The following is a 26,780-nucleotide window of genomic DNA, read 5'->3' on the forward strand; positions in this document are numbered from 1 at the left end:
CCATAGAGCAGTTAATAGTGTGCACAGCAGCTGTGTGTTGCTTACTGTTACCTTTTGAGACCATTTTGCCCTTGAGCCGTAAGACTGTTTCAGAAATGCAAACGTTAACCACCCAGAATAAGAGCTCCTCTGCTTGCTACAGCAGTACAGAGTCCCCATCGCCACCATCCGTGTCTGTGGTCTTTGGCCATGAAGATCTCAACTCTCATTTTTAGTTTCCATAAATCTGTATAAGCCTTCATGGTAGACATTTCTGCCCACTTTCCCATGAGATAACAGATGAGAAAACATGTACAATGTTAGAAGTAGAATGTGTCTGGAGTTATCCCAGGTTTGTTCCCATCCAGGGCCACAGTGCCCTGTGTGTTAAGTCCTTTCCCAGTCAAGGCTGCTGAGTATTTCACCTTTTACATATAGTAGGACTCCTTAGCAAAGAATGTGTCCTCTGGGGTTGGGCCAACTAAGTACCTGGCTGGATCTATTTATTTCTGCACCGTGTGACCTTGGACAACTTGAACAACATTTCTTTATGTGTGTCCCCATCTGTGAAGTGGGGTGGTGTCTATGTATCCTGTGAGTGAAAGGAGTAATAAAAGCAAGCTCTTAGAACAAAGCCTGGGAGATAAACTTAGCTTTTGAGGCTGTCTGGCTGGATTCTTAAGGCTTTTTTTCGAACAACTGGAGCCTCACTCTCTTCACCTGCAGATCAGGTGGCCCTGTGACTCCAGTGCGCTAGCAGCCATGGTTCCGACTTGCTGTGGGGTGCTGGCCTGCATTGAATACCATCTATAATTACAGGAGTCTTGTTTGCCCACTTAAAACCATTCTTTTAGGACTTTGTGTGTTTGTTCAATCCTGTGAGTTGCTTAAGATTCATGATCACAAATAACCTCTTGTACAGCCTTGATAAGGTGGCCTGGTGCTTTGAGTAATTGTCTCTGGCTTTCTGGGACCAGTCATCATTGCACTGGAGATGGGAGGAAAAATATTCTTGCCTGGCTGCCAACTGTCTTCAAGAGGAGACAAAGTTGCTTCCTCTCTGCCCTTGTAGAATCTGGTATTGGAGACATACTCTAACAAGTATCCAGGGTGTCTGCTGATTCTGTCATTAATGCAAAAGACTCTTGTGTTGGAGTATGTGAAAGCTGATTGCTACAAATCAGGATTTTAATTTACTACTTGGTTTATCATGGGTGAGACCGGCATTTTGTATCTAGGCAGAAATGGGTTTTTACAGTGTGTGTATATGTGTTTATGTGTGTGTGTGTGTGTGTGTGTGTGTGTGTTTCTCATGTCATTAAGGGTTCTAAGAGTGAATGATTTCAGGGTGGCTCTACATAGTTAGTATTAGGATTTCAATGCCAGAAGCAGGGTGCCACGAGGGGACTTGTTCTGGGGTTCCTTGTTCATCTTTGTACTGCTCCACCTTGTATGTTTGGGTGGGTGTCTGCTTCAATAGGACTTCCCAGCCTGCACTTCCCATGGAAGTCAGTAAGAACACAACTAGATCTCTAGACCCCCACTGAAAGAACAAGAGGCTTCTGGCTTGCTTTTATGTCCCCAGAGGCCTGTCACCAGGGAGGCCATCTTTTGCAGTTATGATTTTAGTTTAGTTGCTGGTAAAAAGTGTTGCACGACATGTTAGCCAAGGGCCACAGAGGGATCAGAAGGTAGGGTGCAACAGAGAGAGAATGAACTATGACTCTAGGTACTCTGCTTCCACAATGTGCTTCCCAGGTACAGCAGTCCCAGAAGTGGGTGGATTATCTGTAGAGCTTGGAGGTGTAGTGTCTTGTGCAAGCCACCATGGTGAGTAACAGCTCCATTGTCCTGGCCTTGTCAGAACTGGGCAGTACTGACTTTGAGAGAGCAGATCAGTCCTTCCACACTGTCCTCAGGGCCCTTGATAACAGCACCCAGCCTTCTCACACCCTCACTTAGAATTAAAGCAACAAAAGAAAATCGAGAGTGGGAGAAAAACCTCCAGTGATGAGAGGGACATTAGTAGTCAAGAGGCTAGCTCCAGGGCTGGCCTCGAGAACCACTGAGCCGATTGTACTCAGCGGTGGATAGAGCCTCAGTGGAAATGGGAATAAGTGTGAAATCAGAGAGAGCACACCGAGTACTCATCAGCAAAGGGCTTCTAAAAACAAAGGGCATGTGTGGGCAATCCTGTCTGTCAGAAATTGTGCCGCTGCCTGGGCCTGAGCATTCAATACCTTTAGTCAGGCCCAAGTCACATGGCCCCCCCCATCTGCAACAGCTAGAAAAACCAGGTGTTCTGAGCATGCCATGGGGGTGTAGGATGTATGGAAATCTGTGGGGTTACCACATCAAATTAGTGAGAAGTGTTTATTTTAGAGGGACTAGAGTTTCTGGAACTACTTTACTGAGGTACAGGGAAACACACACACACACACACACCACACACACACACACACACACACACACACACACACTTCCTTGGCCTAATTGGGCTAAGTCCACTGACTTTCATGCCAGGTGTATGAAGCCAGTGTATACTCTTCTGGGTCTGGGAGATACTTGGTAATGGAAGATTAAAAAGAAAAAAATTGTTGTTGTTTGAGATAGTGTCTAACAATGTAGCCCAGGCAGGCTTTGAACTCAAAATCCCCCTGCCTAAAGGCTTCTGAGTGCTGACATTACAGGCAGTGTGTACTACTATACCCAGCTAACGTTTTTAAAAATTGAACTTCAGGCTAGACAAAGGCTAGCTATGATCAGGGAAGTCACATTTTCTTGCTGTTATCCCAACAGTCTTGAAAGGAAAATATTAGTTAATATGTTCCTCATTAGTCCTGTGGACATGTTGGGGATCAGCTGATAGACAATAGGTAAAGACAGTCTGTGGACTACAAAATATTATATACTTTATAAAGTTCATTTAATATTTACACCGGTGTCTGGTGTTCTTATTTTGTAAAACATGCCAACGGTTATAACTTATTTTGGTATGTGACATATTCTAAGATAGTCGCTAGTTGTGATTTTTAAGATTTCATTCACAGGAGCAAATTACTGCTCTTACAGAAGACCTGAGTTCAATTCCCAGCATCCACATTAGGTGCCTCACAGCTTCCTACAATTCCAGCTCTAGGGAATCCAGTGCCTTCCAGTTTTAAGTCAGTTTGACAGAGGCTAGAGTTGTTTGAGAGAAAGGAACTTCAACTGAGCTCGTACCTCCCTGAGACTCCAGTCGCGGGTTTGTTTTGTTTTATTTGTTTTTCCAGACAGGGTTTCTCTGTGTAGGCCTGGCAGGAGCTCCCTCTGTAGACCAGGCTAGCCTTGAACTTAGAGATTTGCCCACCCATACCTCCCAAGTTCTGGGATTCAAAGGTGTGCGACACCATACCTGGCTAATGTGTCCCTAGTGATTGACATGAGAAGGCCCAGCCTATTGTGGGTGGTGCCACACCTGGGCTGATGAGCTTTGGTGCTATAAAAAGCAAGCCATGAGGGACAAGTTTGGTAAACAGCACCCCCAACCCTCCACCCCCACCCCTCCGTGGCCTCTGCATCCGCTCCTGCTTCCAGGGTCCTCTCCTGCTCCAGTTCCTGTCCTGACTACCTTTGATGACAAACGGTACTAAGAAAGAATAAGCAAAATAAACCCTTTCCTCCCATGGTATTTCATCATAGCAATAGAAACCCTAACTAAGACCCAGTCCCAGAGTATAATTTAACAGTAAAGGAGAAAATAAAGATTTAAAAGTATGCATTGATATTTCCAAATGGAGCTTTTCTAACTGGCTCAGGTAGACACGACTTATTTCAAAATATTGAAGTTGGATGTAGTTATATAAGTATGTTTAAAAAGTAAAAGCTACTTCCCTGTAGGATCTCTCACTATGGTAAAACCTCATTAGTAATGGTTGAAATAATAACTTCTAAATTATTCCTGTAAAATTTTCCACCTTAACACTTGAACAAGGACCTTTCAATACTGTGCCTGTCTTGACTGCAAGAGTCAGGAATGAAGGTTTGTTTTTCTTTGGGCAGGTAAATATGAGAAGATAGAGAATGCATTAGAAAATAAAGAGAAGGGCTTCTCTAAGTGATTTACATATTGATTACTTAAATTACTACTTAATTTAGTGCCTGCTAATAAACTGTGCCTTGGAAATGTTTCCTGAACATTTATTGGCTGCAGTAACTCTACCTAGTGTATGCGGATCACATCCTCATTAAATATTGATGCACTCATGAAATGTTAATAGAATGTTAATGTGAAATACAAGGGAATGTGCTCACTGGGAGCCTGGAGCTGGATGCGAACTACCTGTCTCTGGCTTTGTTTTATGTCCTGTCGTCTTGCTGTTTTCTTCAGTTTGTTTCCTCATTATCAGGAGATTCACATTTCTCCCTGATCTGCTGTCTCAGATACAATATTTTAAAAAGAGAAACAAGATTTCCTGATTGATGGGAATGCAGCTATTTTCCCCTCCTGCTTTTCCAACCTGGAATTCCTGCTTTGAACCAAAAAGAAGTCTGTTAAAAAGAAGGGGGGGTTAAGTATGTGGTCTGAGGAAACTGTTCACAGTATCCCCTGGCCAGGGGGCTAGGCTTCAAGGACTCAGGAGATGACCCTGTCTGGCAGGAGCCCTGTCCTGAGGGTCCACAGTGATGGGAGTGGGGGTCACAATCTGGCAGTGCCTTGTGAGCAGTGATAAGTCAGTGTCAGCCTTTGTCTCTCTGCTTTCAAGATTCCCTTGATCTCTTTCATGCTCTTGCCTGTGCCTCTCCTGACATCTGGGTTTCCATAAACCACTCTGTTCCAGCCTGGTTCCAGGCTCCAGATGCTGCCCTGCAGGCCCCAGGCCCCTCCACTCAGTAGACCAGACCCTGTGGTGTTTCTGATGTATACCTACTCACCGCAAGGGCTCTGACTTTGATCCCTCTACCTGGGATGTTTTTCCTGCTCACAGACCCAGGCCCAGCGATCTTTCTGACTGTCAACAAGAAGAGAAGCATACCTGACCTGCAGACACAGACTCCCAGGCTTTCTCTCTTTGTGACATGTGTGGAGGGTTAGAAATGCATCTTAGCTTTTCATCTTTCTGTCCATCAGAATAAATGCAGTGAAGTCAGGGCCCTTTTCTGCTTTGTTCCTTACTTGAAGATGTTCGGCCATCTTCCTGGTAGCTCATAGGTGCTCAAATTAATATTGTTGGTTAAGTGAATAAAATATTATCCCTGCCACCAAAGAGTTCATGGTCTAAAACAGCCTTGGTCTGTTTTGCCGCTATTCTAACAACATGTCTGAGGATGAGTAACTCTCTAAAGGAAAGAAATTTATTTTGGCTCACAGTTCTGAGACTAAAAGGCCGAGGCCCCACATATGGTAATGGCCTTTTTGCTGTTCAAGAGTCCTGAGGTGTACAGGACATACAGCATAGCAACCAACAAGAAAAACACACACACACACACACCACACACACACACACACACACACACACACACACGCATCTGTACCCCCCTCTGGTGTCTGTTTGCCTGTCTCTTTCCTTCTTCCCATCCATTCTTCCCACCTCCTTTATAAAGCTATCAGTATTCAGTCATGGGCATTGCGCTGATGGCCTGATGATCCGATCTGGTTCAGATCATCTACCACAGGCCCCTCCTTTAAACACCAGTCTTAAATCCCTCACAGTGGAGATTAAAATTTCAGCGTAGCCTGGCTGGGTGAAGTGGTACACACTCAGACTGTCTCCAGACTATAATAAAAGAAACCGAAACATCACTGCACAGCATCCTTGTCGACTCTCATGGGAGGCCAGCATCTGAAGAGGAATGGCAAATAAGGGGATAGGAGTCTGGCCTTATACAGAAAGAGTTTCAACCATAGCTTCTCAGATATATAAAATGTGGTTCTGTATGTGTATAAAGTAAGCAGCCTCCTCAAGTGTTTATTGCTTTTGTTGACATATGACTTTGGACTTTCTTTTACTTTGGAGAGCTGGTGTGTTCTGTTTTTGTTCTATCTGTGTGAAAAATGGTTCCCTTGGGTTTAAGTAGTGAGATCATTTTGAGCTAGCTATAGGAGACAGGAGAATTTCTTATGAAAAAGCTGGATTTTCAGAAGATGGACTGAGAGGCCAGACTTGGACTCCAGGGAAGTATCCTCTATATGAGGAATAGGAGACCTGGGATTCAAGGGCGCTCCCTTTGTTTTTACCTTCTTTGTCACCAACATCCGTGTAATTCCTGAGCTCATGCCCCGTGGATGCTGTCAGCATGGAGAGGCCAGTTTCCCCTATTCCGTTAGTCACTTACCTACTGCCTGATTGAAAGAACTGAAGGAAAGATGGCTTTGTATTCTGGCTTTTGGCTGCACAGGTGTCAGGCTAGCATGGGGTGAGAGGGCATGGCAAAGTGGGTCACATCAGAGCAGGCAAGAAGAAGAGAAAAAAGAATACAGGAAGCATCTAGGGGAAGATGTAGACCACATTTATACCCCCAGTAACCTGCTTCATCCAGGTAGGCCACATCTCCATTTCACCACCTCTAAGAACACTGTCCTCTTGTGGCTCCATCAAGGAATCTACGCACCAGTTAGATCAGAGCCTTGTGATGTAATATGTAGTGAGTCTTTCTCTGTCCCACCAAGCCAGCTCCCAAATAATGACACTGAGACTTCTTATTGATTATGAAAGCTTGGCCTTTAGCCTAGGCTTGTTTTCAACTAGCTCTTCTAACTTAAATTAGTCTACATTTTTATTAATCTATGTTCTACCACGTGGCTTTTACCTCTATCCCATTCTGTGTATCCCACTTGCTTTGCATCTCTCTGGCATCCCTCGCACGCCTAGATTTGAGTTTTCTCTCTCTGCCTGGAAGCCCTGCCTGCCTGTCTCTCTTGCCTAGCTACTGGCAGAGATACATTTCTACAGTATAAACAAATATTTGTGGCATGAATTGTTAGAGGGTCTTATTAATAAAAACAAACCCAGAGCCAGGTATTGGGGTGAATGCTGGAAGATCGGAGAAGCAGAACAAGCCACAGCCTCACCTTGCCAATTCCTCAGCTGATTCTGTTTCCTCAGACTGGAAGCCTCTGAGTCCTCATCCAGAATGAATTGCTGCTCAAATGCCTAAAAGCTTAACCAGGCTCTTGTTCCTGGTCCTCATGCTTTATATGCTTTTCTGTTTCCTGCCACCACTGCCTGGGATTAAAGGCGTGTGTCACCATGCCTGGCGGTTTCCAGTGTGGCTTTGAACTCACAGAGACCCAGATGGATCTCTGCTCCAGAATGCTAGGATTAAAGGTGTGAGTGCCACCATTTTCTGGACCCTATGTCTGTCTAGTGGCTGTTCTGTTCTCTGACCCCAGATAAGTTTGTTAGGGTGCACGATATATTGGAGAATACAATATCACCACAAATATTCCATAACACTTCCCCTATGCAGCTCATTTTAAAATGTAATGTAAAATTCTAGTCCTTGAAAGCTATTTAGGGCCAGGCGGTGGTGGCACACGCCTTTAATCCCAGCCTTCGGGAGGCAGAGGCAGTTGGATCTTTGTGAGTTTGAGGCCAGCCTGGTCTACAGAGCGAGATCCAGAAAAGGTGCAAAGCTACACAGAGAAACCCTGTCTCAAAAAACAAAAAAAAAAAAAAAAAAAACCAAACAACAAAACAAAAAGCTATTTAGGATACTAAGAAATGCAAGTTAATAGTTAGCTATCTATAACAATCAAATTTGTGGCTGTATTAGGTTTTTTTCAAGGTCAAACAGAGATATATTTTAGATAGATGAGTGGTCTTCAAAAACTCCAGAGATCTAGTGAATATAGCATTTAAGATGTTTTAATAACATAAGGCTTTTCATGACAGTGAGACACGTTTACTCCTGGCGGCACCAATCTACTTCAAAGAAGGATGAAGGGCATTGAAGAACTTTCCTTCAGAATGAGATCTCTGAATCTAATCTCCTTTGTTCAGCTTCTCTCCTGATGGTGACCAACTTGTAACTAACCTCCCTAAATGATGATAAACATCCATAATCCATTGAATGACCAAAAACCATCCACCCTCCCTCTTGGGAACATGGTGTTGTGTTCTCTAGACTGCTTCCTGTTGTCTGGGACAGTGGCATCTCTAGGGGACCCTGAGAAAGTTGAGATAATGATCAAGTCCTGGAAAAGCTAGCTGTATCATTTTGTCCAGTCTCTGTGTAATGGGAAAGTGTAGGGTTTATCTGAAGTCCTGGCTGGAGTAGTTCATGAGGCTGGATCATCTTATCTAGCAGTGCTGAAGTTGTTCTGGAGGCAGAATTTTGTGGAAACTGCAACAGAGGCATTCTGAGAGGCTGGATCTCTTTGACTCCTTGTCATCATTGGTTTCTGGACCTTTGTTCTGAAAACACACAAACTTTTAAAGGTAACATATATATCTGCACATACACATACATGTGCACTTGAATTTTTTTCTTACTTGAATTACTTGAATTTCTTATTTCTTGAAATACACACACACACACACACACACACACACACACACACACACACACACTGCTTGTATGTAGTGTATAGAGGCCAGCTAAAGATGATTTTGTTTTGTTTTGTTTTGTGTTTGAGCAGGTAAAAGACATCTGTTAACTTTAAAACTTTGTTTGAACTTTATAACCAAACCTCCATCCATGTCATATGAAAGGGTGTAATGTAATAGAAGTCATGAGGACTCTCTAACCAATAAGATTTATCATATTTTATCCAGTTTTAGAGTTGTTCCCATGCAGAAGGATCAGCATATATGTCATCTGTCTTATAATTTTGGGGGGTTTTTCCATCATGTCTATAGCCAAGATTCTCCCCCGATCAAATCTGATCTCTATTAAATTTGAAGAAATCCATAGCTTTTCATCTCCTGTGGAAATAAAAGCATAACCTCCATCCCAATGCAATATATTTTCCAACTTCCATTTTGAAACCGAGACATCTCTAAAGTATATAGGGTGGTTTAATTCAGCAGTCGCTTCCACAGTCCAACGTCTCTCAGCAGCTGCCATTCTCTCTTCATTCAGAAAATCCAAAGTCAGTAGAGCACCATACGGGATCCAGATGTCCTGTGTATTTTCCATCCTTATGTGGCTTATTTTTTTTTTTACTTTACTCTTTCTTTAAAGACTTTTATTATTTTTAAACTATTTTTTCTATGACTGTTTATACCCATTTTTTTCTGTATCCATTTAAAAGTTTTCTTGGTTTGGACCACTTTACTGCGCTCCTGCAACCTTCTCTGACCATGTGAGCCAAGCCTTAAGCTCATCCCATGGCTCTGCACATGGCACTGGCTGGCTCAAGCCCGCAGGCAGCAGCTGGGAGCTGTGTCCCTCTATGCCACAGCCCCCCGAGAGACTGTGGGACTAGGAAAGCATGTCTGGCTCAGTGTTGGCATGTTTGAAACTTTTTTTAAAAAAAGCTTTTTAAAGTCCTATGTGGAAATACATGTCCCCACATTGGATGCCAGTAATCATTTCTGGAAATGCCTTTGCAGACATGCCCAGAGTTGTGTGCTACTGAGCTCAGATGGTTTATGATCCAATCAAGTTGGCAAGAAAAATAAACCACTCATTTAGTTGGGGAACTCTCAGGGAAGTTCTTGTTGGTCTACTTCATGTGTTCCCCAGGCATGGTTCAGTAAGACCATGCAAAAATAAGGAACTTTTAGCAGGAAATAAACCATGGGAATGTTGAAGTTGAAGTTGTACAGAGATACTGTTCCTACGGAAGAGAGATGGCCTGGGAGACAAGGGTGATGTGATGTCCTGTCACTTAAGTTGTAAATCTGTATTGGTTCATCTTAAAAAACTCTTCCCAGGTACCTCTGTGCAAATGAAAACCACCAAGCCAAGCAAAACATATTCCTGAATGTCAGAGGCTGTAGGAGACTTAAGCAGTATCACAGCCTTAGTGCTATATTCTCTGTGTTCTATTTAGTCAAGGCCCCAGTAGTCATTGGCTGAGGATGGCCCATAGATCAGGGTGATTCTTCTTATGTCTTTATTGTAGTAAGCCATGTGTTTGGTCACAGAATTCCTTCTCTGACCACTTTCCTCTTCTCTACACAGATTGTGCTTGAGAACAGCAGTCGAGAGGATAAACACGAGTGTCCCTTTGGCCGCAGCAGCATAGAACTGACCAAGATGCTCTGTGAGATCCTGAAAGTGGGCGAGCTGCGTAAGTACGAATGTATATGCACTGGGTAAAATCTGGCAGCACTCAGCTTCCCGGTTGAGCCCCCACCCATGTGTTGGATTTCCAGAGTGCTGACACCTTCACATGCCTTTACCATGGTCCGTTCTCTGGCTCAGGTTTCCGTGTGTATGTGTTTCTACATGTCTGCTCTGTAGAGAAACGTTAAAGGCTACAGGAAGAGAGAACTCAGCGGGTATTGTGGCAGAGTTTCCAATTTTGTAAAAATGAGTACATATCACAAACTGCCTCACTGTTGGTTAGGTAAAAGATCTGTTTTTTCCTTGTATTCTAGTTTTTAGGGTTTTTTTTGTAGACCATTTCCTTTACTTTCTTCCAAAACAATTTTTCTCTATAAAGAAAAAATTGAATACTTTAATGAAATTCTCTTGTTACCAGTGTTTCAGTTGTGGGGAATATTTACTCTAAAAAAGAAAGAATTATTGAAGAAAATGGGTATCTGAGAATGAAAAATTGGCCAGAGATGTGCTTTGGGCTCTTTTTCTTATTCACATTACCAAATGTACGAGAGGACATCCAGGAAAAGAGACAATAATGTCTGGCCTGGTGGCCCACTGGTGTGCTCCAGCTTCAGCATGGCGGATATGACGTAATCTGCTTCCGTTTTCCTTGCCAATGTCGAGTCTCATTAAAGCAGCCAATTCTCACTTTTTCTACCATCCACTGAACTGGCATACACATACAAATCCTTCCTCTTTGGCTTAATAACACTAGTGCTAGAGAAGACTGTGTATATCAGGAAAACGTTGGGGGTGGTGTGCGGTTCTGTTGTGAAAAGCACAGATATATGGCCACCTGCTTTGGGAGCTTAAAATAATGGTATAGAGTCATTAATGGGAAGGAGCCTGATGATTAAATTGAAAAGGAGCTATGCTTTATTTACATTTGAGAGCAGGCTGTAGGTACTGTTGAGAAAATTTAGAAATTAATAAAGAAAAAAACTAACGAGTTGAGGTGTTGGACTAAGCAGGAGCCAATCATCTTCCGTTGGCTGCCCGTTGGGTAAAGAAGTCAACCTTGGCAATGGAACTGTCGAGGAAGGTCATTGCATATGAGGGTACAGGAGAGTTACATTAGGACTGGGCCAGCCTACCTAGAGGAGTCTGCTCATCTGTGCTCTTCACTGAGTCACTTGAGATTTCAGCTCTCAGGGATCCCTGATCTAAGTTGTCTGCCTCTTCCTAATGGAGATTGTTATCTTTGGTATCCTTACTGTTTGTTCAGCTTAAGTATGTAAGACCTAAATCAAACAACCCCCACGGAGTCTCTCCATCTGATAACAATGTAGTGTTTATCTCAGTTTTGTGGAGGGAACTGTTTGTTTAAAGTCACTTACTTCCAGTGCCATCTGAATCTTTCCATTTCTAGAAAATGTAGAGACACCAGGCGTTCTGTGTTCAAGTTAGTGAACTGCATTGTATTTTCACCCACCCTTTCCCTCTTCCCTGTACCATATGTTGGCATCTTGCTCTCATCCTGAGGGAAACAGGAGGGGTACTCTGGTGCCGTGATGTTTCCCTGTACTGCTTTCTGTTCATCTCCTTTGTCCTGATGTCACTGTCTGCCAGAAAAGTGGCATGGTGGCAGGGAATGAGATGTTGGCAATGCAGAGGAACTGTATTCTCTCTGGTAATTACTCACCAGAGTCATTGTGCTCTTTTAGCCACTCCTGGTCCCCAGAATAGAACACCTAGAACGGTAGCATTTGGCGTGAAGATCTAAGTATTGTCTTCACTGTGGATCTGAAAATGCAGAAATGTCAGTGTGAGGAGGCTGTTAGAGGCATAATACTCAACCTGAAGGGACTGGCTTGGGAGGCATGATCAGATTCTGGAGTGGGTTGTGGATAGGGCAAATGTGGACCTGACCTGACCTGAGCTGGCCTTCTGGTCAGTGTGGCCATCCTGGTAAAGGAAAGGAACCAAAGTGGCAGGAGTCTGAGGCCGCAGCCATCTAGCAAGTTTATGCTCTTGTTTGTTGCTGAGGTTGAGTTGGAAGATGTCACAGGTTCTAGATTCCGGCAGTGTTGATTTGATCTTGCCATTGTATTCAGGATAATGATGGAACCCCACTCCTGTGGACTGAGATAACAGGATAAAGATAAAGACAAATAACCCATGGCCCTGGCACAGTGGTGCAACTGCTCTTCTTCCATCTCCCAGCTTCTGATGAAGAAAAGTCCTTGGCATTCTGTACAGATCACTGCAGGTGCTCAAGCTGCCTCTGCATGGAGGAGGGAGTTGAGTGGCAGAGTGGTGGTACTATCCCTTCACCTGAGATAAGGATACTTGTATCCCTTTGCTCAGTAAAATTCTACTGAACATTTATAATGGGTTGCATACTGAAATATAGGTGAAGCAGATAGGTTTCTCTTCCCAGGAACTTCCAGAATTTTCTTAAACTTCAGAAAGTAAAAAGATGAGGTACGACTGATAACCTATCCTGTGATTTTAAATTTATTATGTGTTTGAAATAATTCCTATTGTGATACAGAACATTTTTTTCAAATATTTTGATGGTTTCAAGTTTGACTTTCCAATTTGACCTCCTGCTAGCTATCATCTGCAAGGCTGTTCTGGGCATCTTTCAAGGCTTATAGTGTTTTCACGTCTCTGAAGGGAAACATGCCCAACTGAGTTGTTTTCTGCTCATAAAATATGAAAGGACAGCTGCACTCTGATTGAATGCTAGACATCAAATGATAAAACACCCCATGGTAAGAGGAAAATTGCTTTTTAAATGGATTGCCTTTTGCCCAGTGCCATATTAAATAAGTTACTAATATGAAAAACAAATTTGAATGCACCCTTATGTTGAAGGAGATACCTATTTTTCTTCAAAGGCAAATTAGTTTCACATGCAAGTTCATCTTCTTTTCGTTTATTTGCTTTTTTTGTGCCCCTTCTCACTCTAGAGTTCACAGTTCTGAGACCTTCTCAGAGTTAAGTGAATAATTGACCTTGAAAACCATGGTCAGTTTAACTATGTTAACTAGTTCTGAGACCAAAAGAAGCTCCCAGTTAAAAATCTAATGGGTGAGGGCAAAAAGATGTTTACAGATAGACAAATTTAATTTTCTAGAAATTATTTATCCTTATTTTTAATTTTAGGTCTCTTGAAGAAATCTAGTTTCGAAGTGCCAATATATAATTTTGTATCTAAAGCAAACATACTAAATTACAGATACCAAATATATGTGAACATTTTCTTTTTAGGTTGCTTAAATATACACACACGCTATTCTGCTTCCTAGTTATTGGGATGTCAGAGAGGCAAATATTATCTCTAATAGTATGGCTTAAAATAACATCCATTTCTGTTCTCAGAACACTTTGTCAAGGTTATTTAACTGAAGTCTGTAACACTCAAGATCAATAATATCTGTGTTTATTAATGAAGTAGGTCTGCCCTGATGACACAGTGTATGGTCACTCACTGAACTGGCACTCAGCATGCCCAAGGACCTGTGCAGAATGAGGCAGGAAAGAGAATGGTGGCATTTGGAGGTCTGAGGAGCCTCCTTGAAACACAGCTCAGCCACTTGTTGGGTGTCTCAGCATGCTCCTCCATTATTTTGTGTTTCTGATCCCTCATCTATAAAATAATACCTGTTACGCAGTTTTTGGAGCTTAAATAACTAATGAACATTGCTTTAGTTGAAACACCAGTAGGATTCTTCTTGTTTCCTTGCAAGTGGCCCAGTCTTGCTTTCCATAAGGAAACTGAAGGTTATGGGAGTGAGGGATATTGTTTCTACTTTAGTGGGAGCTGGTACAATGACTTTGTTTCTTCACTCTACTTGTGGCTTGAATTTACTGTAGTCAGCCTCCATGGACATAGAGTATGGCTCCATAGAACCATCCAACTGTGGATTTAAACTATTTGGAAAGTAAATTTCATCCATACTGAATATGCACAAATATTTCCCTTCTCATTGTTGTTTAGTACAACAATGACTATTTATGCACCACTTACAGTGTGTTAATTATTGTAAGCCATCTAGAAATCATTCCGGGTATATGGACAGCTATGCATAGGTCGTATCCAAACACTACATCATTTTAAGTAAGGTACTTGAACATCCTTGGATTTGTGTTTCTAAGGGGTTGAGGATGCTTTCCCCCCACAGACAGCAAAGAACATTCTTTTTAACATGCCTTCTTCATGAGGCCCTTTTGAGAGGAAGACATGTTTTTCTCAGTTTCAGGTTTAAAACTCACAAAAAATCCTTACAAAGCTGGATGTGATCACATGTACCCAGAGTCAGGATGTATAATTGGCAATCCCAGTGACAAGAATAAAACTGATGGAGAGGGAGGACTAAGCTTTCAACATAGGAAATATGTGTTTGTTTGCTTGGAGTTAGTGAAGGAGGCAGGAAGGGGGTGGTGCCCTCCTCTTGTCGGAGGAAGAACATAGGCAATCCATATGATTGCTGCAGGACTGAGTCCTTGGGAAGATGTTAGCTCTCAAGTAGAGAGAAACAAAGAGATAGCTGTGCTGTTTTTGTTGTTATAACATTTGTCCCCAAACAAATGGATGAATGAAAACTTAATTTCTGCTACAAATAGAGTAATCACTTACCTGTTGAACTTGTAAACACCTTTTCTACATGCTAGAATCTTAATAGTCACTGTTGTATGAATTGTTTTGTTTTGTTTTGAAACAGGGTTTCTCTGTGTAGCTTTGGAGCCTTTTCCCGGAACTCATTCTGTAGCCAGGCTGGCCTTGAACTCAAAGAGATCCACCTGTCTTGTTTCTGGGATTAAAGGTGTACGCCACCACCACCACCACCACCACCACCCACCACCACCACCACCACCGGGCAAGCCCCACCACCGCCCTGCAATGTGGCTTGAATTTAAAACATTTTCTGTATCTTCAAGATGCCCACACGCTAACTGGAGTGTCCTTCACATGATTAATGATAGTAAAAATTATTTTGTTGACATCAGACTACATCTCTAGGAGGCAGTATTTTTCCCTTTCTGTTTTTCGGAATGGGCAGGGGTGGGAAGGAGTGTGTGGTAGACCAGCTCCCACATTTTTATGACAGGGAACTCTTGAGGAGAGAGGGATAAGAGATTAGAGGTAGAAGGATAGAGGGCGAGAGAAACAGATAGAAACACATGATAGCCTCAGGAGGGCCTGGATCCTTATCCACTGTTGTGCTAGAGAGGCATACGAGCTTTCGAATGTAGGGATCATAAGAACTAAGTGTAGTAGAACTCCAAGAATAAACAAATATGTCTGGCTAGGGGGATGGTCCATGTGGCTGTTGAAAATCCCAGCAAGGAAAAATTGGGTTGAAATTCTAAGGGTTCAGAGAAAACACTGCCTCTTAGAGATATTAGTCTAATGTCAACAAAATACTGCAGAGGGAAAAGAAATTTTGCAATCATTAATTCATGTAAAAGGACACTCCAGTCAGCCTGTGGGCATCTTGAGGGTACAGAAAATGTATCTATATAGTTCTGTATAGTTAAGAGGAGGGTTTAGGGGAACAAGCAAATGGAGGAGATGCCAGCTGCAGATGTGGATGTGAAATCATACGTATTTGTCATCTGGAGGGGTTTGGATCTGACCATAAAGGCTGTGGGAACCAATAGAAGGACTTTGATACACAAAATGGTGTCCTAGTCATGGACATTACTTCTAGGATTTGATTGTTTACTGAGTGTGAGAAGAACTTCTAAGAATGCTAATATATAGATCCAGGAACAGTGCCAAGCTGACATCCTACAAGCCTCACGCTGATAATGCAGCAGTGAGGATGATTTCAGCTACAGTCAAATAGAAATTCCAGCTGATTGAATGAGGGCCGAGTCAGTTAGGTCCAGGGCTGATTAACCCATCAGCCATACCCTCACGAATCCCACTTCTTTCCACTTGTAGTCTATTGGTAGCAGAATGGTGGCTCCTGTCACATGGTGTGGTGGCTATTTTCCTGAGGGTTACGTCTCTGCGTGTGAACATGTTTCTAGAAGCCATGCTACAAACTACTTTGTATGTATCAAAGGCTCACATCTTGGCCTCTCTGCCCACCCTAGATGTTGGAACAGGGAATGGGGCTGGCCCAGGTCAGCCCAGCCATTGCTGCTAATTAGACTGGAAGTACATCAACCTCCCTTTGCATGTCACTACCAGATGCTCACCATAGCTAAGAGCATCAGAGTTCTGTTCTGATGGAGATATAATGACTTGGAACCCTTTCTGTCCTTATATTTGAAAAGGCTTTTCTGCATTTTTCTTACTGATGCAGAAAACTACAACAAATTATGGTCAAATACTGCCCTGTTTTCGTCTTTACTGAGAATTGGGCAAATGAACTAAGGATTTTGTTTTGTGTGGCAATATTAAAGGTTGCAGAAAAATGAAGTTGACTATAATGCATTTCTTTTTCATCACCAAGGACTGGGGCTTCACTACATTATGCTCATGTTAGCAAATGGATATTCCTGTCTCCTCAAAATGCTTCTGTATGTCAGTCCAAGGTGTGTTTGGAAGGACAGAATGGACACATTTGTGATGAAAGGCTCCCTTATTCCCTCAGTTTTCCTATCTTTACCTCTTCAACCACTTACAGTTAGATCAAATAATGACTTCTGTTTGGAAAAATTAGCAAGGAAGAAACTTAGATCACACCATGAAAATAATGATCACTTCCAGCCTTTGTCTTTGGGGGGGGCAGTATTTATTATAATGCACCAGTGGTGCTGAGTGGAGCACCGTGCTCCATTTATCACCTAGACACTTCTGCTTTAGCAAGTAAAAATCACACACTGAGCACGTGGAAGGACTCCTCGGCGTGCAGCAGCAATTAGAGCAGGCACTTAACTCTGGGACATTGGTGTTTGCAAATGATGAGAGCTACAATCCATCACTCTCGTTCTTAGACTCAATGTTCTGGTTGGAGAAGGGACCAGAAAATTAGATTTTAGCAATTAAATCTATTAAGGACTTTGCCCCCCTCCTAATACTAGCTTGTGCTCTTAACCCTTAAAAAGCTAAAGCCTGTCAGATCTTGATTCTGCCTGGAATTTTTATATTGTATTTGACTTTCTTGTGCAATTTCAACGTTCAAAATGAAAAGGAAATACAAAATAAATACTTAAATTCAATTTTTTTTTGTTTTTTTTTTTTTTGTTTCGAGACAGGGTTTCTCTGTGTAGCTTTGCGCCTTTCCTGGAACTCACTTGGTAGCCCAGGCTGGCCTCAAACTCACAGAGATCCGCCTCTGCCTCCTGAGTGCTGGATTAAAGGCGTGCACCACCACCACCACCACCACCACCACCACCACCACCACCACCACCACCACCCGACTTAAATTCAAATTTAGTTAGAGAAAATTACATGTAGTTTGGTCCATGGAAAAAAATATCAAAGTGATTGAGATGGTTTTTTACAATACTTATACAAGTCCTGGCATGATTTATAATGGTATCATTACAAGAACTTGATTTTAGAATCTGCATTCAGAGTCCAAATCCCTGAGTAGGCATGGATGATGTGTATATATTTCTGTCAAGGTGGTTTACCTTGTCTCACTCTTTACCCGACCCCTGCCCCATCTGAGACATGAGATCATCATCATTCCTCCTATAGACACAATCATTTGATAATTGGGCAAGGGACCGTAACAGGAAGATCTTTGTTGATTGGGAAATACTCGTGTGCAGGGGATTTGCATCAGGCTGTACACAGACTAGGAGATGCCGAGATGTATGTGACGGCAAAGCTAGCTCTTCTGCACCGTCTAGATTTCATAAACTTTCACCTCTGTGGTTTGTTCATGTTTGTGAAGCAATTATCCTAGAGGTTTCTGAAGTTACAATAAAATGTTTATCCTCCAAAGACTTGATTGTGAAGAGAAATTAAACTTGACATTTTAAAAGGACATTACATCCAGCACATCTCCATTATAAATAGAGGAAAGTACGTTATTTGTACCAGGCTTTTTATTTTACTCTAGGGTTTTTATTAGCACTTACATTTTGTGCTATTGAGAAATGATATGTGAACTGGAAACACCAGGGTCTGCTCCTGTTGCACATTTGAGTGGGTTTCAGATTGTGACGTGAACCTGCAGTTTGCTCAGGCTTATAGGGAAGAGAGAGATACAGGCCTGTTGAAGAAGGCTGGCCTCCCCTGTCTGCTCCTTCCGTGCCACAGAAACCCTTCTCAAGATGCATCCCCAGCTTCAGGTGTGCTGGGCTCTCCTGGTCCTCTCCTCCATCTGCCTCAAAACGCTGGGAGCATTTGTCTGTCTTTTTTGTTCCACTCTGACTTCTTGATAACATTTGTTTTTGTTTGTTTGTTTGTTTTTGTTTATTCTTTGTGGTCAATTTCCCTTGAAAGTTGAAATTTCAAAAATTTAAGATTTTTTTTTTAAACTAACATACATTAATAAGTAAAAATAAACTAAAAATGCTATTGATTTGTCTTTGCAAAGTATGTGTTATAGAAGCCTTGTATTTACCTCTAGTGGACACTGGATTTGACTCTGAATTTCATTTGTAAGGCTGTGTGTGTTTGTGTATCTAGTTTGTATAAAACAGAACAGTGCACCATCTCACAGGAATAAGCTCCATAGAAATCCAACACTGATTTTATTTTAACATTAAATCAATACTTTTTGACATTTAATACCAGACATGGACTATAGCAGAAATCTTAGAAGGTCTTATTAATAAAATCAAACCTGGAGCCAGGTATTGGGGTGAATGCTGGAAGATCAGAGAAGCAGAACAAGCCACAGCTACCTCACTTCACAATTCCTCAGCTGATCCTGTTCCTTAGACTGGATGCCTCTGAGTCCTCATCCAGAATGAATCTCAGCTGAACTGCTGCTCAAAAAACTGAAAGCTTAACCAGCCAAATGCTTCTATTCTAGTTCCTGGTCTTCATGCCTTATATACTTTCTGCTTTCTGTCATCGCTCCCTGGGATTAAAGGCTCACTTCTTGGGATTAAAGGCATGTGTTACCTTCCTGGCTGTTTCCAATGTGGCCTTTGACTCACAGAGATCCAGACAAATTTCTGCCTCTGCAATGCTAGGATTAAAGGCTACCTAACCTCTATGTTTAATATGTGGCTGTTCTGTTCTCTGACCCAGATAAGTTTATTAGAATGCACAATATTTTGGGGAACACAATATCACACAATGGACAGTTTTGACCTACTATGTGGGTACTGGGACCTAACCTGAGTCCTCTGCAAGTATTCTTACATGCTGAGCCACCTCTCTAGCTCCGTTTTGCTTTTTAAATCAGGTCTCTCACCAGCCTGCCATGCACCAAGTAATCCAGGCTGGCTGACCAGTGAGTCCCAGGCTCTGCCATTCCTGCTCCCCAGCTCTGGAATTACAGGCTTGCTCCTTCACTCCTGGCTTTTTTTGTTATGTGGGTTCTGAGCATGCAAGTCAGGTGCTCCTGTTTGTAAGTCACACACTTGACCAACTGAGCCACCTTTGTAGCTTAGGGTCATCTTCTTATCATTAAAAAAAAGCTGCTATACACCAAGAAATTAGCATTATATTTAAAACTGTAAACCAAAGTAGAATGCAATAAGATGCTGACATTCACATGTATTATTTCACCTTGGTCAGGAGAACACAACAGAGTTTCATCGGAACAGTGTTGTAAATTATGCATAACAAGGCTTTCTGTCTAGAATTCCCTGCAGAACCCAAGGAAAAGCTGTTAGGACTGACCTACATTGGAGAGTAGATGCTGGAGAAACTAACTTAGTAGCTTTTCTGTATGTCATTGGCGCTTTGGTCATTATACAGTAGAAGGAAGGATTCTAGTAGAGGTGGCAATGACAATAATCCCAATGGAAAGGTCCTTAGAAGGGTAAAGGAAACTATAAAGGCTCTACTAAAAAATAAACAAGCAGACACTTTATTCCTCATAGGAAAACATTAATATGTGGAAAGTGTGTAAACTGTCTCAAATTGGTGTGCTGGCTTTTATCTGATCCTGCAGTAAGTAGCAAGGGGAATTAGCGTACAAATGTCACAGAATGATTGAAGGGTTCATTAGAAAGAAAAAGACCAAAATCGGTAATGAAAGCTTGATAAAGAATACCAATAAAAAAATACTGCATTAAGTACTCCCCCGCCCCCCCAAGCCTGTGGAGCTCTAGTCTAAGCTTTTACAGCAGGACACACTGAGACCAGGTAATTTACAAAGAACAGATGCATTTCTTCTTTCAGTTTTAGCATTTTGTGAAGTTCAAAATCAAGGGACCACATCCGGCACGGGCTTCCCAGAGACTCCTAGACTAAAAAGTGGAAGAGGCAGGAGAACTGTATGAGACAAGTGGGATGTGTGAAGGGGTGGAGCTCAGCCTTTCCCAGGAGCCAACTAAGAGAACCACTGACTCTCTGATAACAGTATGAGTCAGAAATTGCCTCTAAAAAGGCTCACCCCTGAAAGTATTGCAACAAGTCAGCTTTGCAGACACAGCCAAACAATAGACTTTCACTCAGACTCACAAAATATGATTTTAGTTGTTTGCCACAATTAGCATTTGTGTTCTGTCCTTCTTCCTCTCTCTTCTCTCTCTCTCTCTCTCTCTCTCTCTTCTCTCTCTCTCTCACTTCTCACTCTCACTCTCACGCACACACATACCACACATACCTGGTGATTAGATTATGAAAAATATGTTTTCTTATGGCCAGCAACACACAGACACACAAAGGTTTCAAAATATGTGAAGAAAAAGTAAAATCAATAAATAAACAAACCACTCAAAGGCTGGGAATGCAGACACATGACCTGGGTTCAGTACATAGACCCTCACAAAAGGAAACAAACTGGCAAACACCTTCATATTGAATTTGGTGCTGCTGGCCTTTTCTCTGTGAGGGATGAACCAGCCTAGTAAGTCCAAGAGGCCTTGCGGAGTCCGCAAACACCATGACTGAGGAGGCATCTCTCTGTCCTGACCAGCAGAGGTTGGAGAGAGGCTCTCTGCCTCCTTTGGATCAGGGGTGCTTCTCAGGGTCCTTCTTTTGACAAATGTACACCACCTTCACATCTAGACTGCCCTATGTCTGTGGGTGTGGCTTGCCTGAAGTCCATGGCTATCCACATGAGCAGCTATGATCTAGGACATGTGGCTTCTTATGAAAGGGAAAACATAAAATAAATGACATAAAATTAATAGATCCCAGTCCTCAAAGGGGTTGTTTACGTGAATATTGTCATCACATTCCATCTACAGAATTAGTCAGTATTATAGTTACTCCAAAAAGGGGTATTGTCAAATCCTCCTTCCCCCTGGTCTCAGAGATGCCAGCTGATTCAAATCCCCAAGCATGGAGCTTCGGGATCTTTGGCTTGCTTATTTCTTCCAGAGCAACAGGCACTATTCCAGCATTTATTATAGAATCATATAGACCAGACCATGACCTCCAAAGTCCGAGTGTAAAGTTAGATTAACATTGAAGGGAATATAGACAAAAATAGAGCAATGTTTAAGCATAAAGCCGGATTTTAAAAAAAAAAAAACACAAAACAGCAGGCCACCATAGAAGAGAAGCATGCTCACAGTGAAAGTCTGACACTCCTGAGGTCCTTTCCCTACAGAGAGTCCCCAGGGATGGGGGAGCCACAGATCTAGAAGGCCTTTTATTCCCCACCCTTGGCCTGTAGCCTCAGGGTGTAGAAATCTGCTTTGGATGGGGTAGATTAGAAGTTTCTTTTTAAAAGCTTGCTATCTATCTATTCGATGTTTTCTGTAAAGTAGAGAATTCCCTGAGGTCAACACTAAGCACAGGTTATCTGTGTTTACATTTACCCATGAGAAACCAGAGACACAGAAAGGTGAGGCAGACAAGGTCAAGTAGATGGGGACAGACAGACCTTAGTTGCAGTCAGCTCTTGTGTCTCTTGCTGTGAACTGTATGCAGTGCTATCAGCCAATTTCCTATTCTTTATTGTCCTGTGCTCCTTATTGACTGTAATCTCCTTGAGGACTCTCACCCTGTGGTTCATATACACAGTTTGCACTCAGTAAGCAGTTGTTGCTGTTTGCTTTATGATCAATTACAAAATCACATCACTGTTTTTTTTTTTTTTCCCTGAACTTGGCATCTTACCATAGACTCTCTCAAACACTTTTTTTCTTCCAACCTATCTGGCAGGGAGGTACATAGAGCGTCTCGTCTCTTCATCCCTGTCTTCCCCAGAGTAATCCGGTGAGCAGCCATTGGTTCATATGTGAATTAGAAAGTATCAATGTGATCCCAAAGAGGAAACATGATCTATTATTAATCTTGTATTTCAGAATATACAGCAGTGTGGCTTCACAATCTATTATGTCCCAACTCTCTCTAGACAGTCCTGAGCTTGCCTCACCCTCTCCCTTCTCCCCCTTTAGAGGAAACATCTCAGATTTTAGCACCAAGATTTCTCTTCATGTCTGTCTGATTACAGGCAGAGCTCCAGGAAAGATTTGGAGGGACCAATGAAAAACAAAATTTCTCCACAGATGCCCTCACCTCCAGCAAGCTGCACGAACAGCAGTCTAGAAGCAGAGTTTTGTGCAGGGTCGGCTGCAAGCTGGGTTATCTGGTCAGCACAGCCACAGGTTTCTCTCTCTGAGTGGCCTTGCTCCTGCTTACCAGAGAGGATATCTGACCTGTGTGGAGGAACAGAACAGTGCAGAAGGAAGTTCAGCAAGCACTCGAGCCTACTGTGGCTTCCCTTAATTTGGATTTCCAAGGGTTTGGGCCACAAGAACAGATTGCAGCTGTGGCCTGAGCATCTTTAGAAGTGTGAATCATATTTTTCCTTCTGAAGAAGCTATTTTGAGCTTTATAATTGCATATTCCCATGTTTTTTTTTTTTTTTTTTTTTTCATAGAGTGAGTAAGAAGAATGACTTGCATCTTTTAAAATGGAAGTCTGGTTTCTTCACTCTTCTGTCTTATGTAATCTAGTCTATTGATTCCTGACCTTGACTGTGTGTGTCAGATGCACTTGGGGAACTTCTGGGTAACTCGAAGTTCAGAGTGGAAATCCAGAGGCCGGCGTGTGGCTGGCATGTTAAACACTCTCTCCCAATGATCCCTAGGTACAGAGCTGGGGCCTGTTGAGTTTATACTTACTTTCCTGTGCTGATTTTGATTGTGCTTAAATGTGCATTTCCGTAGGGCACACAGCTCTTGAAAGACACTTGAAAACCTGGATTCTATTTATAGCACACGACTGACCAGCTCTGGATAGGTCTCAGTGTGATCCTCATGATCCTGTGCCATCAAGCTCTACAAATGCCCAGGTGGCTTCCAGCTTCAAAGCAGCTGTGAAATGGAGACTTATTTTTAATTTAACTAATATGGTGATCCTAACTATTAAACTAGTAATACTAGGAATTTTCCACCATCTGTTCTTTTATGGTGAGTGTATTGGCTACCTTTATATTGTGAGAAAAATTTCTGAGAGAACAACTTGAAGGAGGTTCCAGGGATTCAGTCCCTGGCTGCAAAGCCCTGTGTCCTGCTACAAAGTGTTACTGTGGTTTGAACATATGGCACAGGAAGGATTTTACCTCTGGAGAGGAAACAGAAAGAAGAAAGGTCCAGGGCAGGATACACCCTTCTTAGATACCAGGGACCTGCTGTCTCCAACCAGAATCCCTTTGCTATCTAGAATGTCTTGAGATAGAAACATGATCTAGAGTATTCAACACACAAGCCTGTGCTATGTCTTATATTTAAGCCGTAATGAAGTGGAGTTTTGACTTATGTGTTGGTTGATTGGTTGGTTGGTTGGTTGGTGGCAGTGTTGAAGGTTGGAGCCAGGACAACATGCATGCTGGCCAAGTGCTCTGCCCATGTGCCACATCCCCACCAGTACCACCATCTGTTCTAAAGACTGCTTCTAGCCTATATTGGCTACCAGCTCTTTAAAAGAGGATAGAAGAAGACTTTGATAAGAAGGGATATGGGTTAGATTAAGAGACTTGGCAGTATGGGTCAAAGGATTTCTTCCTAGTCAGGTTTTATTCCCTCACTATTTGGACAGAGAATTAAGGAAATTGTAACTTTCTCATTCTAAAAATTTTTCTAGTTTGAAATATAAATTCACTATCACTTTTATGAAATATTTGTACCAGAAGTGTTTAGGATTTAGGGTATGTTTAGATCTTGAAATACTTACATATCTCTAAGTAGGTAATGAAATATCTTAGAGATGAGACTAGATGGAAATATGAAATTCATTCATGTTATACATATGCCCCACACATGGTCTGAATTTAATTTAATCTAATATTGTTAATAATTTATTCATAAAAGTTTCACAGTGTAGACTTTTCCACTGTCACATGATATGATTGATCAATAAGTTTTGCAAGCGGGCATGGTGTTATACATTTCTGTTTTAATTTTCCTGCCAGCAAGACTCATTTGAGAATAATTGAGCTTTAATTTCATAATTCTTTCCCCTGTACTCCCACTTCGTGTGTGTGTGCGTGTGTGTGTGTGTGTGTGTGTGTGTGTGTGTGTGTGTGTGTGTGCAAGAGAGAGAGAGTGCATCCTGGAGATAGAACCCAGGGCCCTGTCATGCTAAGTGTGTGCCATCCACTGAAGAACACCCCAGCCTGTTCCTTCATTCCTTTCTGATGGTCTTGTTTTTCCCTGGGCATTCTCGAACCTTGACATCCTGTAGGTTGGTCTTGGAAGCTTTTGGCAGGACTGCCAGTTCTGGGCCAGCCTGGGCCGCCTCTATGGGCCCTTTCAAAATTTAAAGGATTGGGAAAGAGTAATAGAGCAAGGTGATAGGACAGAGTACAGAGGATGGCTGCCCAGTGTACTTCAGAGTTCCCATGAGGGGAGCATGCGGAGTAAGCTCTTTGCAGCTGTCAGGCTCATCTGACACTGCTGGGGCTTCCAAACACATGGTCTGTTTTCTAGTGATCAGTTTGTTCTATGTTTTAAAATAGAATTGGGTTCTAAACAACGTTAGCAAAGTAAAACAAACCAGTCTTTATCCAGATACAGTGATGACTCTTTAAAGGTGGCTAGCTACATAGTGGAATGAAGGAAAAAAAATCAGGTTGGTATGGAAGATTGCTTCCTCCCCTTCCTCCTTCCTCCTCCTCCCTCCCTTCCTCCCTTCTTCCCTCCCTCCCCTTCCTCCTCCTCCCTCTCTCCCTCCCTCCCTCCCTCCCTTCCCTCTTTCCTTTCTTTCTTAATAGTGAAAAGCAGGAAAAGTAAAGAGATTTATTCAATGTGGGCTCTTTGGGAAGAGAGATAAAAAGACTCAGACTCCCTCAAGTCTGTCTTCATGTTTTCTGAAATGAGAGTGAGATTTAAATAGGAAGCAAGAGATGTTCCTAACTAAACAGTCAAGCAGGGTGTGGTCTCCTGCCTACACTGCCTTTGCTTCCAGACTGTCCTTAAGGTCTCTCTCCAGAAGGAAAGTTCCTCCTCCTGGTGCCTCTGAGACTTCAGCATTTTCCTCTCCAGCAGGAAACTTTTGGCGAGAGTCTAATTTCTTGAGGTCTGATGTTTCAACAGTCAGATAACAAAAGAGTAGCACCACTGGCCTTTAGACAGCTCAGTTACATTTCTCCATTCTTTAGCTCCTCAGCCTTATGAAATATGCCTTCATATGAAACAAGCATAAACAAAGCATAAGTAGGAACCGAGCTTAGAACACATTCGGATAGCATCGGGCCACTGCTTAAGAACCGTTTCTGTAGACTCTCTTATATTTAGCTACTTTTGGAAGGAAGGGCTGCCACAGGCAACTCCATCTTGTGGATTAGAGACTGTCTGCACATAAAGGAGACTGAGGTTAGCCCCAGAGGTATGATCCTCCCACTTCATCTTCCAAGTGCTGGGTGTAGAGGCATGCACCATGCCAGCTACCTGAATGAAGTCCCACATGGCTGCATCTTTGCACGTATGTTTAGTGAATTCCACAGAGAAATGTCTGCAGTGTAACCTGAAATCAGACTGTATACATTCTCAGCATCTTTTTTAAATTTCAGACTGAAGTTATACTCATTTTTGAAAAGTCTTAAAATGCAGGGAAGCAAAACTAATAACCATCCATTATTCTGCCACCAAGATAAAATCATATTTCTTTCCATATTTTTTGGTATTAAAATAGGATTAAACTGTACTATTTTTATATTATATTCTTTATATTTAATATATTACGCTTATGTTTCCACAACAACAGAGATATAATGATATCATTATTTCATGGCTGGATTGACTGTAATTAATTTACTAGACTCTTTTGGGAAAGATATTTAGGGATGTTTCCATTTTTAGTGAGAAATCGCACCATGGTGAACATCCTCATATTTTCATTTGGTTATTTAGTGAGGACTAATTCACAGAAGACAAGGCCAGTGTTAAATGGCTTGATATTTTAAGGCTCTTTTATTGTTTGACACAAATTATTTCTAGAAATGCAGCAGGGTCCCACATCTGCCGAGCAGGTCTCTGGATCTAGACAGAGCTTTGATACAGGGTTTAAACTACTGATAAAATAGTGGATGGAGAAAGGTCTTAGTGAGATGGTG

At 42.2% G+C, this 26,780-nt stretch overlaps 1 pseudogene; it reads left to right on the forward strand.

Moving 5' to 3' along the window:
• The window catches only part of LOC114685734, a 318,181-nt pseudogene that overhangs the window by 69,312 nt on the left and 222,089 nt on the right, over window positions 1-26,780 (forward strand).

Source organism: Peromyscus leucopus, unplaced genomic scaffold (genome assembly GCF_004664715.2).
Source record: "Peromyscus leucopus breed LL Stock unplaced genomic scaffold, UCI_PerLeu_2.1 scaffold_113, whole genome shotgun sequence".
In the NCBI taxonomy this organism is placed as follows: domain Eukaryota; kingdom Metazoa; phylum Chordata; class Mammalia; order Rodentia; family Cricetidae; genus Peromyscus; species Peromyscus leucopus.